Source organism: Lethenteron reissneri, chromosome 7, assembly GCF_015708825.2.
Source record: "Lethenteron reissneri isolate LAM-NWPU_2019-01 chromosome 7, ASM1570882v1, whole genome shotgun sequence".
In the NCBI taxonomy this organism is placed as follows: domain Eukaryota; kingdom Metazoa; phylum Chordata; class Hyperoartia; order Petromyzontiformes; family Petromyzontidae; genus Lethenteron; species Lethenteron reissneri.
In genome coordinates, this window is record NC_083785.1 from 2,651,392 (window position 1) to 2,669,728 (window position 18,337).

Below are 18,337 nucleotides of genomic sequence, written 5' to 3' on the forward strand. Positions count from 1 at the left end.
TGTGTGTGACTGTGCGTGCAACTCGGGTTAAGAAGAACCACTGCTGTAGACTGTGTCTTGTGTGTGTGTGACTGTGCGTGCAACTCGGGTTAAGAAGAACCACTGCTGTAGACTGTGTCTTGTGTGTGTGTGACTGTGCGTGCAACTCGGGTTAAGAAGAACCACTGCTGTAGACTGTGTCTTGTGTGTGTGTGACTGTGCGTGCAACTCGGGTTAAGAAGAACCACTGCTTTAGTCTGTTGTTTCGCACCGTACGTAGCCAACCCAATGGTTCTGTGTGTTATGGGTGTGTGCACTGTGTGTCCATGTCGTGAACCGATCATGGGCCTCCCCCAGATCGACTCAACCCTAATTGAGTACCTGGTGCGGTGTGTAAACATCGCCCCTGGGGAGACAAAGGCGGCCGGGGCGTGGTGCTGGCCACCCCCCCCCCCTCGTGTGCCGTGCCGGCCTTCATAGGTGCTCGCTCACGACGCTTGCCCCAAAAGTCTGTGTCGGCTACACGGGGATCTTTGTCTTTGTATGTAGCAAGCGTGTGCGTGTGTGTGTACTGGGTGTTGTGAATGTGCGTGTGTGAGTCGGAGACGAGTGTACGCATTTTGTTGACTGGTACGCGTTATCACACAGTGTACATGTGTGTGCACGTGTGTCAGAAGTGAGTGTGTGCATAGCGAGCGGATCGGTTGTCCGTGCTGCGTGCCGTGTGTAAATGCGAGTTGGGGTGTGGGGGGTTGGAGGTTTGGCAAGAGGGGGGGGTGGTGGGGTGCAGGACATCTTGAACACAAACCACGTGGTGTGGCACCAAGACCACCACCTCAATGTGTTCGTCTGCTCGGCACTGACGAGGGCCGTGCCGGGGCAGGATGTCTGTGTGTGTCTGTGTGTTTCTGTTGGTGTCTGTGTGTGTCTGTGGGTGTCTTTGAGTGTCTGTGTGTGTCTGTTGGTGTCTGTGTGTGTCTGTCGGTGTCTGTGTGTGTCTGTGGGTGTCTGTGTGTGTCTGTGGGTGTCTGTGGGTGTCTGTTTGTGTCTGTGGGTGTCTGTGTGTGTCTGTGGGTGTCTGTGTGTGTCTGTGTGTGTCTGTGTGTGTCTGTGGGTGTCAGTGTGTGTCTGTGTGTGTCTGTGGGTGTCTGTGGGTGTCTGTGCGTGTCTGTGTGTGTCTGTGTGTGTCTGTGGGTGTCAGTGTGTGTCTGTGGGTGTCTGTGGGTGTCTGTGTGTGTCTGTGGGTGTCTGTGTGTGTCTGTGGGTGTCTGTGTGTGTCTGTGTGTGTCTGTGGGTGTCTGTGGGTGTCTGTGACCCGAGTTCGATTCCAGCTCACGGCCAGCACCAGTGACAATTATTTTAACCGGTCGTGGGCCTCCCCCAGGGAGACTCAACCTCAAATGAGTACCCGGTGCGGTGTGTAAACATCGCCACTGGGGAGGCAAAGGCAGTGGGGCGTGGTGGTCACCCACCCTCCCCTCGTGTACCGTTCCGACCTTCATAGGTGCTCGCAAACAGCACTTGCCCCAACATTCTGTTAAGGCTACACGGGGCATACTTGTCTTTGTGTGTCTGTGGGGAAACAGTGCCGGCCTTCACAGGGTGCTACTCGCTAACAGCGCTCGCCCCCAACAGTCTGTTCAGCCTACACAGGGGGACGTTTGTGTGCGTGTGTGTTCGCGTTGAGCCTGTCGGAATCGCGGCTCTTTGGTTTACACGTCCGGGTTTTTTGACAAGAACCCTCGGCTGCGTTCATCTCGCGTGCTCAGTGGTGCTGGGGCTGTCGGTGTGTGTCGGTGTATGTGTGTGTGGCGAGCGGTGGTGCAGCGGTTAGCGCTGCGCTACGAACACGGCCGCAGCTTCCCGAGTTCGATTCCCGCTCACGGCCCACCAACACCGGTGACGATTATCCGAACCGGTCCTGGGCCTCCCCCTAGGTCGACTCAGCCTCAATTGAGTTGCTGGTGAGGTGTGTAAACATTGCCGCTGGGGAGACAAAGGCGGCCGGGCTTGGCGTTGGCTACCCACCCCCTCGTGCCGGCTTTCATATGTGCTCGCTAACAGCACTTTCCCCAAAAGTCTGTGTTGAGGCTATTCGGTGGATCTTTGTCTTTTGTGTGGAGCTGTGAGTGTGGAGCTGTGAGTGAGTGTGTGTGTCGTTTTTTTTATGGCGAAGCTTTTCGACACGATTTGGAAACGACGATCGGTTTTGCTCTACAAAAAAATTAATAAACTGGGGAGTGGTTTCCTCTGTTGCACACGACTGAGCGAGTCCACGTTCTGTATCGAGCCGCGCGTGAACGCCTCGGAGCGGCGCTGGTGGCAGCGGCGAGCGAGTTCGAGACGACATCGACGCAACGGGCTCTTTGTCTTGTGTTCGGCGGCACGCGGATCAGTCGCAGATCGGCTGACGCGCTCTCGCAATGCGCCACATCGACCACCCGGTCAAGTCAGGGGTTGTCTAAGCCGCCCGCTCGCACCTCAGAGCGCGGAACGGGTTGCGTTGAGCTCTGCGGGAGAGAGACGGAGGGAGGAGAGAGATGGAACGGCAAACTCGAAGCTTCACGACAACAAGCACGGCTCCACGCCGTGGGTCAACAACACTGGGCGACGTTTCGGGCAATGTACCTGCTCCTTTGTGTTGCGTTAGTTTGTCCTTCGCTGAGCACGTTTCGCCACGTACGGTGCGAAAGAAGTTCAACGGACGTCCCACACGTGACCCCCTCCCGCGGCACCACTCGCAGGCGGATTGCGCCCTTCCACGCGGCTCGCGAGACGCGGCCCCCGTTGCGCGCGAGGCCCTTACTCAAGAGGATTTTGATTTCGTTCGCTGCGTCTCGAGCGAGTCCCGCGGCGTCCCTGCACACGCAAAGGTGAAGGGGCCCCCCAAGTGTATAGCCTTTACGGATTGTTGGGGCAAGTGCTGTTGGCGAGCAGCAACCGATGAAGGCCGTGGAAGGAACAACAAACTGCCCGCGTGCTGTGGCTCACACCACGCCCGGCCGCCTTTTTACTCTCGAACGGCGAATGTTTGTTACGCACAGCACGAGCGAGGCACTCGTTTGTGGCTGAGTCGATCTAGGGGATGCCCGGCACCGGTTGAGATAATTATCGTTCACTCGCTAGGGTTCGTAACTCATTGCGCTAACCGCTGCGCCACCGCTCCCCCACACACCACGCGTCATGCGCGCGTGTACACACGAACACGCTCGCCTCTGTGCAGCTCTCTCTGCGTGCTACGCAGAAGGCTCATTGCCCGAAACGTCGCCTCGCGTTATATTCTTGTCCCCTGTGAACACCACAGTGTCATTGACGATTGTGCTGATTATAAGACGCGCCGGAAAGTAACAACAACAACAACAGCAGCTCACCACGTTCGTCAAGGACTCTGCGCGGCCATAAATGTATATGTGGAGGCGACGTTTCGTGCGATGGGCCTCATTCATTGCACGTTGTCAATGAGACAACACAAACCTGGTCACGCACACGCACAGCTACCGGATTATAGGACGCACTCCAAACTGGTTGTTGTTGTTGTTACTTTAAATTGTATGGGGAGGGAGAGACTGCGCGTCTTTGACTCCGGAGAATGGAGTATTTTTTTTGTATAATTAAATCGCATACTGTACTACTATTATTACTACTATAGCTGGCCCTGCATTAAAGCACATCTCTTATAAGCACAGTTCCCATCGAAGCAACGCACGCTTACATCACACGGATGGGAGAAAGGCAAAGGTCTCGCTCGTGATGTAAGCAAACCACTTCGGATATAAGCACACGCAGGCCTTGCTCCCAATGGGTGTGCCAATATCCAGTACGTACAGTATCATCATCATCACCACCACCATCGTCATTAATGTAAGAGGCGTTATGTGTATGCATGCTGCGTACATTAAACCGTATCGACAGCATGAGGACATGATGTATTGTGGAACGCTCGACGGCTACACATCAACACACGGTTACACCGTGCACACACACACACACTGCATATGCGTGTAACGATATGTGAACCATCATAGAGGGGTTTTTTTTGGGGGGGGGGGTAGATCGCGTCAATATAAATGTGTCGTTAAACCCGCCACCACCCGACACAGCCAATTCGTAAGGTTCGTCACGTAAACAGAACGTGGCCAAATCGTTCCCATCCAACACACAAGCGGTGTGCTGAACTAGTAACGAATTGGCACGTTCTGTTTACGTGTCGAACCCTTACTAGTTTGCCGTGTCGGGTGGTGGCGGGTTTAACGACGCATTTATATTTACGCGATCTAACCCAAAACCACCTCTATCATGGATGAAATTGGTCGCGAGAGCCTACGTGTTAAACTCATAACCGTTCATATATATACATACAAAAAACACAAATACAAAGATCCCCTGCGTAGCCTTCAACAAGCTGCTGGGGCAAGTGCTGTTAGCGAGCCACCTATGAAGGCCGGCACGGCACACGAGGGGGTAGGTGGCCAACACCAAACACGGCCGCCTTTGTCTCCCCAGTGTTGATGTTTAGACACCCCGCAAAAGGCGCTTATTTAAGGATGAGTCGACATAGGGGAGGCCCAAGACCGGTTGAAATATTCACCGTTGCTATTGTTCGTGACCAGGATTCGAACTCTGACCCCAGGGGTTCGTAGCTAAGCGTGCTAACCACTGCACTACCGCTCCCCACATATATACATACATGCAAAAAAGACAAAGTCCCCCGTATAGCCCTAACATAGGGTAGGGGCAAGTGCTGTTATCGAGTAGCACCTATGCAGGCCGGCAGGGCACACGAGGGGGTGGGTGGGCAACACCAATCCCCGGCCGCCTTTGTCTCCCCAGTGGCGATGTTTACTGCACACCACATCAGGTATACTCACATATATACATACATATACAGCATGTGCATTCGTGTCTGTGTGTGCAATGATTACGTTCAACCGGGTTCAGTCCGAGTGTGCGATCCGGAATATATTTCGGCACCCGGCGCATCACATCCCGAATGCCTCCACCTTCAGCCTCGCTCATCAAACGCTCGACTCCGATCGACCGGCGAATCGCAAACGAACGCGGTGGAGTTCACGGATGCCTGGTGTGTGAGTGCGTGAGGAGCGGTGGCGCAGCGGTTAGCGCGCTGCGCTACGAACCTGGTGAGAGACCCCGGTTCGATAGCCGCTCGCGGCCACCCAACACCCAGTGACGATTATCCGAACCGGTGCTGGGCCTCCCCCTAGGTCGACTCAGCCTCAAATGAGCGCCTGGTGCGGTGTGTAGTCAACATCGCCACTAAGGAAGACAAAGGCGGTCCCGCGTGGTTGCTGGCCATACAACCCCCTCGTGTTCTGTGTCGGACAACAGCACTTGCCCCAACAGTCTATTAAAGGCTATACGGGGGCTATTTGTCTCTTGTAGGTGTACGCATGTACGTGTGTTATGTTTTTTTTTGTACGCCTTAATATAAACAACTTTAACGAGCTCTGTTAGCGAGCTCCTATTAAGGAGCATTACAGATGCATGGATGATGAGCGTTACGGGAAGTACGAATCATTGCATATACAGTGCATGCCTATAAACCAACGTCAACGTGAACTCCGGTCATCATCGCAACGGCGGCTTTTGGCTCAACCATCGGGAAAAAGACGGCGGTGGTCACCGCATCGCGCGGCGCTTTCAGATGCGCTTCTGCGGCCGTCTGGAACGCTCTTTCCTTCCGACACTGGGAAGCCGCTGGGAGCTATGCACTTTTAAATACTCTACATTGAAAACTCATTTCTTTAGAACCGCCTTTTGTGTTTAGTTAGTTGTCCTTCCCCCCGCACCTTCGATTAGCACGGTTGGCTACGTACGGCGCGAAAGAAGTTCAACAAACGCACATATGTCAGGGATGACTTTCGGGTGGAAACGTTTCGGATTTCCGGATCATTTGCACGACTACTTATAAATGTAACGTGCCTTCCGTGCTGACAAATCAACGACACCCGCTGCCTCGTGACAGTCGCTTGGGTGGTTAGTTCCACAGCAGACTCTTGAGAGGAGGCCTTCATCCAGCAGTGGATTGACAAAGGTGCTGTGATAACGATCACACGCATAGCCGTGCAGATTACATATATACCCGGTGGCCCAGACGTCTGGACACATCGTGTTATTTCTATTATTTTAACTTTCGATGTAAAGCATTTTAATAGTATATTTTTCAAAAGATTTTTGTTATCTATTTTCTTTATTCATATTCATGTTTTTATTTCTCCCCTTGGGGGTCACCTTAAATCGGTCGTTTACAAACCTCGACCGAGAACCTCCGAGTTGATTGAGAGAAAACATCATTGATGAATGCTCAGAGATTACTCCCGAAATTTTTAATAAATAAAGTCCTTAATTCATTTTAAAAAAATGCATGCATCGTGCATGAATGTTACTGGAAGTCAGTTTGAACATTTAAAAAAGTAAATTAAGTAGCCCCGCGTGATTTGTTTAACACGTAGACTCATGTGATTTGTTAAAATAAATATAATAACTCTCCATGTCCTGAGTCTTGGGTCAACCCTGCACAATCCAGAGGGTGCAGAGTCTTCTTTATCACGGACTAATCACGTACTAATCAGGGATAAATCACGGGCAATCACAGATAATTGATAACATAATCACGGACTAATCAAGCACAATCCCGGATTATTCATGGACAATCACAGATAATCACTGACAAATCACGGAAAAATCACAGATAATCATCGACAATCACAGATAATCATCGACAATCACAGATAATCACGGACAAATCACGGACAGTCACAGACAATCACAGACAACCACAGATAATCACTGACAATCATCACGGCTGTCAGGCCTCCTCCAACACAACCACTGGGACAATGGGCAACGTAAGAGAGGGAGAGAGAGGCGGACGCGTTTCACCATCACAGGGGCTCATCCGCAAACCACCACTCCAGCAGAGTTGAGCGAACATAATACATTTATTAAAATAAATTACATTTATAAAGTGGCGCCTATCATCCGTAGATCCCACCAATGCGCCACCGTGCAAGGAAAGCAGGAAATCAACAGATCCTGCAGGGTAAACGGCCAGGATAAAGAGGTGAGTGCTAAAGGACAGAATTACATGTCTCCAAATGATTGACTCATTGGCAAAGGCTGTTGCAAAGTTTGGGAGCTGCGCAGTTGGCAACAGCTCGATCATTCATCCACCCACCACCCACCCACTCACTCATCCACCCACCACCCACTCAACCACCCACCCACCCACTCAACCACCCACCCACTCACCCACCCACTCACCCACTCACACACCCACCCACTCAACCACCCACCCACTCACCCACCCACCCACCCACTCACCCACCCACTCACCCACTCAACTCACCCACCCACTCACCCACCCACTCACCCACCCACTCACTCACTCACTCACCCACCCACTCACCCACTCACCCACCCACTCACTCACTCACTCACCCACCAACTCACACACCCACGGACCGACTTATCCATCCACCGACTGAAATCTGTCGTGTGCGGCAGTGAACAGAGGTCAGTGGAAACGCAGTCACGTGGAGATGTCAAACATAATGACACAAACACACGCCACAAGTACACAATGTCAGTGACACAACACAAGTACACAGTCATAGGGACACAAACGCAAGTACACAAACACACTGACACAAACACACTTACACAGATACAAACAAAATGACACAAACACATTGACGCAAATACACTTGCATAAACACATTGACACGAACACACTTACACACACAATGAAACAGACACAATGACACAAACACATTGACACAAATGCAATGACACAGACACACTAACACAGACACAATTACACGTAAAGGACAACGACACAGACACAATGACACAACACAATAACACAGACGCAATGACACAGACACAATTGCAGTCACAATGAAACAAGCACAATTACATACACACAACGACACAATCACAATGTCGCAATCACAACGGCACAAACACAATGACACAAACACAGCGACACGCAATTCGTGCATCCTGCAATGATTCACTTCAGCCAGAAGAGTTCGGGACGCTGTTTCAGTGATTCATTTGTCCACGCCAGATCCACTTCGCCTTATTTTGTTTTTACATATTTATGTGTGTATATTGATAAACCCGTTCGTCAGATTATATAAATGTGGGTTGCAATGATTTAGGGTTATTGATAGGCGTACATTGCCTGCTAGTGATAGTGCCTTAAGCCGATAATCGCTTGTACAAGCCAGCCGTAGCAGCGTTCCGGCAAATATAATTATTGAGATGCTTATCCCCTAGATTTGAAGCGTTCGTGACTGCAAAGATTCATACTCTTAGTTTTTTCGGTAAAATCACGAAGGTAAAAAATGAAATAAAAATTAATAAGAATAAAATAATAATCCGAAACGTCGTGATTTTTATTATTTTATTTTTATTATTTTTATTTCATTTTTTACCTACGTGACTTTACCGAAAAAACTTAGAGTATGCTTATCGCCTTCCATTTAGTCGTTTTTGTTTGTATATGCAGAGAGCTGTTGAACGAATTACCTGCTGCTTCTGCTGCGTTGGCAGTGGTCACAGGCGCAAGCCATCACGAAGCTCCACACATGCGGCAATAACGCCGTGGCCTTGAAACGACGTTTCGGGCAATGGCCCTCCTGCAGAGCAGGTGTAAATCTTACCCTACTAATTTAAATCTATGAATCGGCGATATTTCGCATGCTATATGTCGCATTTTATAAGTAGTTTACTTTTCCAGTTCCCAGGGATGTTATTATTGACGGATGTGTGAAGTTTGTGTTGTTGTTATTAAGTGTGCTTGTGCACCAGTGCCAACGCAGCAGTAGCAGTTGATAATTCGTTTCTTACATACAAAAAAAACGAATTTTTGTTATTTTTAGTTTACCAGGTAAGGCCCCACTGAACTATGTAGCGCTTTTTCAGAAGCGATCTGGCTATCATGAAACATAGCTGAACGAACGTGCCTCATCATCATCATCATCACCAGGTGGAAATGTAGAACAGCCAGTGCACTTTCTAAACGCGCGACGTTGATTCTAAATGTGGAGGGGGAAACCGGAGGACCCGGAGAAAAATCAACGCGACCACGGGGGGAGAGAGCGACACGCAAACTCCAAATATACAGCAGCAGCAGGCGTCAGGGTCGGGATCGAACCCACGCCCTCCTGTGTATACCAGGCGAGGTAGTCAACATCTGGCCACCGTGGAGCGGTGGCGCAGTGATTAGCGCACTGCACGATGCAGTGGTGGTGCCATCCCATCAGAACGTGGCCTTTTTGGGGGTTGGGAGAGGCCTCTGTTCTATATTTATGAACTGACGCAGTTGTGTGACATACATACATCTATAAATACGTTGACAGACTAAATGCAGTTACATTCTTTTGTTCAGAGTGACGTGAGAATTATTCTATATTTATGCACGTTGAATGTAAAGAAAACGTTACTTTGTATACATTCGTGGTTCCTGTATTTAGAACCCCTTGAGCGAGTGGGGGGGGGGGGGGGGACCCTGGACCTTGTTTGTTGTTTTTCTTCGTTTGCTCACACGCCCCGGCGCCTTCCTCTGGCTGGCACTTTGAACCCGACAAGCCGAGGTTCAATATCCGGCCACGGTCAACAAGAGTGGCGCGATCGATAACCTCGCTCTACCGTAACCGGTGTCTGCATATATCATCAGCGTGCTGTTGAAAGCACGGTCAGGCTCCATACCGCGATGACTCGTGTACGCCTTATGGGAGGCCTTCATCCAGCAGTGGGTTGACAAAGGGCTGTATTGTGTTGCATGGAAAAAACTGTATTGTATTACACAGACAAAGATCCCCCGTATAGCCTGAACAGCCTGTTGGGGCAAGTGCTGTTAAGCGAGTATGAAGGCCGGCGCAGAACAAAAGCAAAGACAAAGATACCCCGTATAGCCTGTAACAGACTGTTGGGGCAAGTGCTGTTAAGCGAGCACCTATGAAGGTCGACACGGCACACGAGAGGATGGGGTGGCCTACACCACGCCCGGCTGCCTTTGTCTCCCCAGTGACGATGTTTACTACACACCGCACCGGGTACTCATTTGAGGCTGAGTCGACCTTGGGGAGGCTCAGGACCGGTTCCAGATATTCGTCACCAGCGTTGGCCGTGAGCTTGGAATCGATTCGCGCTCACGGCACATACAGACACAATGCCGAATACATCTTTGGGTATAGCAGGCGACGGGCAAGTAAAGAGGGCAGTCTCTCTTGCGAGAAGCTCAGCGAGGCTCCAAATCACAACACTGTTTTACAAGAAAATAAATATATAATCGGCGACGTTTCGGGCAAAGGTCCGAGGGCGTTGTTGCTCGTTTTGTTCTAAACTGACTGCCAGCGACGAGGCAGCGGCAGCGGCGGCAGCATCACGAAATATAATTTGCAAGAACTGGCGATTGGGGAAAAATTCAAGTACGGCCACTGACAACAGGAACACGGCGATGGAAACTTCGCGTCACTCCTCCGATACGTAAAAAGAAAAGAAATAAAGCAGCTACGTGAATTGCAGGGACAGCATTGAGCATCCACGCATGAGCCCATGTTGTGATCCCATATCAACTAACTAAAAACTTAACTATTGTTGTTGTTGTTGTTTTACCAGGGAAGGCCCACTGAGATTAATAGCGACCCGCACATCACACATGATCGCTCAACGAAAGTGGCTTATCACGTGCGAATTTCTAGCAGACAAATACTCTAAATGCAAGTTGATTATAAATGTGGAAGGAAAACCCGGAGGACCCGGGTAAAAAAATCCACGCCACCACGGGGAGAGAGAGAGAGGGAGAGACACGCAAACTCCAAATATACAGCAGCAGGCGTGAGGGTCGAGGATCGAACCTACGACACCTCCTGCATGTATATCAGGCGAGGTATAGTTAACACACGCAGGCAGGAGCGAGTTCACTCGTGAGATCAAACTGAAGCGACTGTGCCCGCCACGGGGCCTGTGTTTCCATAGGCACGGCTCATGTGAACGATTCATCACACCTCGCTATCAACTCCACGTGGAGGCCGCGTGCAGCGCATACAACGGACCAGATGCGCTAAATGCGTCTAAACTCGCAACAGACCGAGTCATTTCCAGGCGTCTGCTGGCATTTTGGATGCACAGACACTCGACAATGCGGAGTCGCGGGCGAGGTGGAGCGGTGGCAGGCAGTCAGTGCTCCGGATAACCTGAGTTCGATTCGGTGCCACGCGCTAAAATGTCGGTTGGACGGAGTGACTTCTGAAACGCTTTGTTGATGCGTGCCACCGACACGCATCAACATCACGGGACTGACCCAACGCAGTGCCGGATGATCCTAGCAGCAAAAAGTAGCTACTATGTAGTGGCTACGGGCCCCGCACTTTCAAGGGCCCCCGCGCTAAATGCTTTCAAGCCATAGTACTGTAGTAATAGAGCAAGTGCAGAATCACTGAACCGGAATTGATAGCTTGAAAGCGTTTAGCGCGGGGCCCTTGAAAGTGCGGGGCCCGTAGCTACTACATATGCAGCTACTTTTGCTACTAAGGTAATCCGGCACCGATGCTCGTGGATTAAACCATCGTTTGATTTATACGGAGAGCCACTAAATTGATTTCTCCTTACGTAAAGGTTCGTGTAAAGCAGGTTTGGGTTACTTTTTGTAGACGATTTAATTGAACATTCTCGCCAAATGTGTGGACTTATAGCAACCTGATTATTATGAGTGTGCTAATTGTACCGTTTAAAGTTGTTAGAGAATTATAAAATGGAGGGCTACGAGGGTGAGATGTTAACTACTTCGCCCGGTCTACAGGAGGTCGTGGGTTCGATCCCGACCCTGATGCGTGCTGTATATTTGTAGTTTGCGTGTCTATCTCTCTCTCCGTGGTCGCGTGCATTGTTATCCGGGTCCTCCGGTTTTTACCAACACATTTAAAAACATGCGTTTCGATTACTTGGCCACGATACATTTCCACGTGATAATCCACTTCGTTGAGCTATCGTTTGTGGCCAGGTCGCTTCTGAAAAACAGCTGTACAGCCCAGCGGGCCTTACCTGGTAAAATAAAAACAATTCGTTTATAGTTTCGTTTACAGCTTATTAATGATATATATACGCGCCTTCATTTTTAATGAAGCAAGGGTTTGTTTGATTGATAGAACGCAGCTGGTGCAGTGAAACGACTACCTGACCCTGACAACACTCCATGCTTTGTCGCGCGCGCCGGACATCTGTGTTAAAGAGCTTCATAGCTCATCGGATTCCGCCAGTATGAATACTTATTCTGCGTTGTAGGTCGGATGTGGCCGCCGTCGTGTCGAGCTGTACCGCAGAGGCTGCATGTTGCGTTAGTCGAGAAAGGGGGGAGGGGGTTGCGAATGGCCACGGCGCATCACACGGCTGACACCAACACGCAGCAAGCGGAGCGTGGGACGTGAGATCTGTTCAACATTGCAGCGGTGCTCGTTAGTGACACTTGCAACCGTCAAGTTAAAATGCCGCAGGAAGTTTGTGTGCGCGTGTGCGTGTGTGTGTATTTGAGGCCGAGTCGAGCTAGGGGAGGCCCAGGACCGGTTCAGATAATCGTCACCGGTGTTGGCCGTGAGCGGGAATTGAACCCGGTTCATAGCGCAGCGTAGCGCTCACCGCTACACTATCGCTCCCCAGCCTCAAATGAGTAGCTGGTGCAGTGTGTAAACATCGCCACTGGGGAGACAAAGGCGGCCGGGCGTGGTGCTGGCCACCCGCCCCTTCGTGTGCCGTGCCGGCCTTCATAGGTGCTCGCTAACAGCACTTTCCCCTAAAATATCTTAAGGCTACACGGGGGATCTTTTTCTTTGTGGATTCTCTCTCACGGCCAATACCAGTGACGATTATCTGAACCGGTCCTGGGTTTCCCCCAGGTCGACTCAGCCTCAAATGAGTACCTGGTGCAGGTACTCAAATGAGTACCTGGTGCAGGTACTCATTTGGGGAGACAAAGGCGGCCTGGCGTGGCGCTGGTCACCTACCCCTTCGTGTTCCGTGGCGGCCTTCATCGGTACTACTCGCTGACAGCACTTGTCCCCACAGTCTGTTCAGGCAATCCGGGGGATCTTTGCTTTTTTTCTTGTGTGAATGCAGCTGGGGAGCCGCGACGTACTGCATGTGTTTAAAACATCGACACTGGAGAGACAAAGGCGGCTGGAAGTGAGTTGTACCACACCACCCGGTCGTGCCGTGTCCCATCAAGGCCTGAATATCTAACATTGATTTTAAGCTTTCGTGACTGCAGGAATCCATACTCTTTGGTTCTTTCGGCAAAGTCACGTGGTTAGAAATAAAATAAAACAAATCACGACGTTTCGATAGCTCCTTCCTTTGCCTGATGACGGCCGCTTGTGTTGCGATCGAAACGTCGTGATTTATTTAATTTTATAACTACGAAGAACCAAAGAGCCTAAATATCTGCCCGGTAACCACGCGTTCCTCAACAGTCTACAGACAAGGCTAGACAGGGGGATCTTTATCTTTGCGCGAACGTTGAACTTTTTTTGCGCCGTACATAGCCAACCGTGCTCACCGGAGGTGCGTTGGTGTCGTGTGTAAATTTCAGCGATGGGGAGACAAAGGCGGCCGGTGTGGTGCCGGCCTTAATCGATGCTTGCTAGCAGCACTTGCCCCAACAGCCCAATAATTGATTCAGAAATACATATATATATATTTTAAACCAAAGTACTGGGATATGTACAATATATCAAGCACACGTTGAGTGCTAATTGTGTTAACTAGAGCTTAGGGTCGTTAATAGTACACGCTAATGTGACAATCGCATTTGCTGATGTTGCTTACAAACGTAGAAACAAATATGCGTTGCTTTGGTCATGATGCGTATGCTATTACGCTTCAAAATAATGGCAATAATTAACCCACAAATTAATGATCATGAATTGTAAATTCTTTAGACCCGGGCGACTTGTGTGTTGCGTCTGCACGAGAATTACAAGCTCAGCCCGACTGCGAATCGAGTTATGGAATTATCACTGCAGTCCTGTACAGAGGGTTACCACTGCCAGTATAGTACAGCACCTTTGTTAATCCACTGCTGGATGAAGGCCTTACTCGCATGTATGTTGCACTTCTTTCGCACCGTACATAGCCAACCATACTTCACCACGCTGGTCCTCACGGTGGCAATATGTCATCTCCATTTCCTGGTATGCAGGAGGCCGTGGGCTCGATCCCGACCCTGACGCCTGCTGTATTTTGTAGTTTTCGTGTCTCTCTCTCTCTCCCCGTGGTCGCGTGGATTTTTCTCCAGGTCCTCCGTTTTTTTCCTCCTCCACGTTTAGAAACACGCGTTTAGAGTGTTCGGCTGCCACTACAAATTTCCACACGATAAGCCAATTCGTTGAGCTATCATTTGTGATAGCCAGGTCACTTCTGAAAGCAAGCTATATTGCTCAGTGGGCTTTACCTTGTAAAGTTAAAATAGTTATCGTTAATTATTGTGTATGTATGTAGCAAAAGACCCCCGTTTAGAAAGGGTGCATATTAAACGCGTGTTCTTATGATAAAGCAGGTGACGTGATGATGTGTATTACAAAGATGACAATAATATAAACACCTATCACCGTGGTGTGTGTACAATTGCCTAGAATAACTCCGCAATTCAATTTCATGGGTCATTTTGACCTTGTAAAAATATAGCATAACTCCCATCATGAACTATTTTTTTCAATTACTGTAGTTAAAATTTTAGAGTGAGATATGTTTTAAAAAAATATATAAATGGTTATTCCCACTCGGTGGTACACACACAAGAGTACAATTCATAATCGTTACGATCTGCCGAAGCAGATTTGCTCTACCAACGTAAAAACTCATTGTGTTGGTGATGCTGCTATTGCGTTGGCAGTGGTGCACAAGTACAATTAATAATAAATACGTAACAACTCAATAATAACACTATGTGTGTGACCTTAAAAGGAAAAATATATATAAATAGGCTACGTTTCAGGCGATGGATCTTCTTTACGGAAAATACATAGAGAGATTAGAGAGAGATATGGATAATAAGAGTTGGAGGCTGCACTTTTACAAACATGGGGCCCGATAAGAATTACACTTTAAAAATGTGTTCTGTTAAAAAATATATATGATGACAAACTGGTATGTGAACTATTCACTATTCATTGATACGTCAATAAAAAAAACTTATAATCAGAAAATATATTTTAAAAATGTAATTCTCATGAAGCCAACGGTGTACAATGTAAATACATTTCAGGCAGGCTTTGCCTGGAATGCTTCAGTAACCGCGTGAAGCCGGGTTATTCAGAGGCGCTTTATAAATGTAAAATAAGAAAATAATTCAAGCACTTTGCCCAGAATTTCCCTTCGCGAAACATAAAATGGCGACCGTGACGTCACATCCGCCCACTCAAACGTCGTCGTCCGCGTTAGACAGAGGCGGCAGCTAGTGTGACGTTAACGTTTGCAGTATATTTTTTTGCATAGAGTGTTTATTATGTATTATTTCCTTAATATATTGTTACCTATTACAAATATTGTGTTTATATGTGATGACGGACGCTTGTGTTGCGCCCGAAACGTCGTGATTTAATTTATTTTATTTTATACCTACGTGACTTTACCGAAAGAACCAAAGAGTATGGATCCCTGCAGGCACGAAATCTTCAATTCTAGGATGTGTAATGTTGTTATTTAAACGTTTAAATGTTATGCTGTATTGTATACATGCGATGTAGCATATTGTGAGTGACTGAGGTTAAACTTCCAGAGGGATAGAAAGATGAACGTTTTTCTACACGAAGCCTAAATAACCCTTATGATTATAAATATTTAGAAAACTAATTTTAATAGGTGGACTATTTTTTTATTCTCTGGCACTTCCATAAGAGATAGAAGACTGCAAATTTTACCTTGATTAAGTCGAATTAATAATTTTACTGTAAATATCCCGACATGTAACTGTAAATGTTGCACCCCCCAACATTTAATAGATTAAAATGTGAAATATGTGACGTATGACACTTGCAAAAATAGCTATCAATGTAATATATTGCCGAGGTAGTGTTTAAACAATGCTTATGATCATTAATATGCTTAAAGTGTTATTCGGAATCAGTGTCTTTGTTTATCCTGGCGGAATGTGATAAGCTACGAATTTATTGTCCAGTCGGGGTACGGAGTCAGCGAGTTACATCAACAACAAGCAAACAATAAAGGATACACGCGTAAGATCGAGGGAAATTGAGCAAGTCACCACATAATAACTAGATATACATAACGCAGGAAGGTACAAAATGAAGAGTACGTACAAGCCTGCAGGTTTGTCAACATCAAATGCAAGCCTGGGCAGGACAGCAAAACAACATCAAGAACAACAACAACTATTATACATTTTGGGCCCCGTTTCATCGGAAGGCGGGCGAGGGAACATTGGAGGAGGATTACAAAGCGTACATTTAGCCTAAATAACATCCATGTACTTACTGCTTATTATCAGAAATATCCAAAATGTAATAGTACTTGTTATTGGACCTGTAAATGGTGGGTGGAGGACTAAAACTAAGACTTAGAAAGATTATATTTTTTGCATGAAGTCGTTTTGGATATATCTAACTGGAAACATAATTGAAAATGTTGAAGCCAGTTTTTTTTCTTACAGTCTGCATCAGTGTTTACGTAACCTTTAACTTTCGTTAGTTTGTGTGTCTAATTAAGTTATCCAAACATCGGGTGATCTGGTTTGGAAATGGTAAAAAAGTTGTAAGTGCAGAGGTTACATTTATTTTCAAAGGTGGGTTGCTGCAAACTCGCTAATTTGAAACTATAAATAGAGCAGATTTAATTTGTCTGTACGATATATGTATGTTGAACTTCTTTCGTACCGTACGTAGCCAACCGTGCGAATCGAAGGTGCGCGAAAAGGACAACAAACTAACGCAAAAAAGCAGTTCGCAAAAAGCTGAGTTTGATTGTGGACTTCAAACTCCTTTTGAAAAACGGTACCCTCAGTAAGGCGGTGGTAATATCACGAGGAAGTCATTTGTGATGTAAAGACTGAAAAAATAAATACATACTGGTTTAATGACTCATTGGAAGCTGATGACAAATGTGTATTCATCACAATTACAGAAACAATAAAATGAATAAAAATCAAGGCAAAATATCAACGTCGTTCTGAAATTTCAGTCTTATATGTTTCACTTTTACACATTTGTGTTGTGTTACACGTGATGCAATAATATTTACTGCTGAGCACATTTATGTCCCTTAATATTGCACTGACAATTGGATATATTACGGAATGTGTGAAGGCTGTTATGCTGTCATAGAGACTTCGATGGTATTGTTATGTAACCTTGATCAATGTAAAAGCACTTTTAATAAACTGTTAAGAACGCTTGTTTTTTTCTCTCAATCAATTGTGCTCCTGGGAATGTTTATTTAAAGTGAATAGTGTTTAGTAGTTTTGTATTATGGGTATACATAGCACCATTCAATTTCCATAACAATCTGTGCTAAGTTGCATTGTATATGCTGTGTCAATTAATCGTAAAAAATAGTTTGAGCCGCACTACACCCATATACAGCAACACACGTGTCAAAAACTGTACATAAAACACAACAGACAGACGTGTTTAGCTTGCATTGCACAAAACAAGCATAGTGACTTAAATTTCAGGTAAATAGCGCCTGAAATGCTTCACGCAATTCGAGGAAAGCTAAAGATTCAAGGGGGGGGGGGGGGGAGGGAGAAAAGCCTGGAATTTCAGGCCTGAAATGTGAGGTCATTTAGATGACATTTTCCATATATAAGCCTGACATTTTCAGGTAAAAAACACACACAGTCCTTGAGTTTAGAAATCTGAAAATATCCCACATTTTTATTGATGAGATGCAAACCTTGAAGAAATATTTTTTTAAATCAGAATATTTATTCATACTGGAGGAATTCGATGAGGTATAAAACTTTGTATTTCTTTCACAGATGTCCGGTTGGTAATAATTGGTGAATTCTAGGTAATTGTGTCGATTTTCTTTTTGCGAGGCATGAAAATCCAATTAGTCTTCTTAAATTTAATTTAGTCTTCTCAAATTAAATTAGTCTTCAAAAAATTATTCTAAAATTTGAATACAGTGGTACCCCGGAGATCGAACTTAACTCGTTCCAGAAGGCCATTCGAACACCGATTTGTTCGAACACCGAATTAATTTTCCCCATAAAAATTAATGTAAATGACATTAATTGGTTCCAGACACAAGACATCTCTCAATATAATGCATTTATACACGAAGTTTACAGTAATTACATGCATAAATCATACAAAAA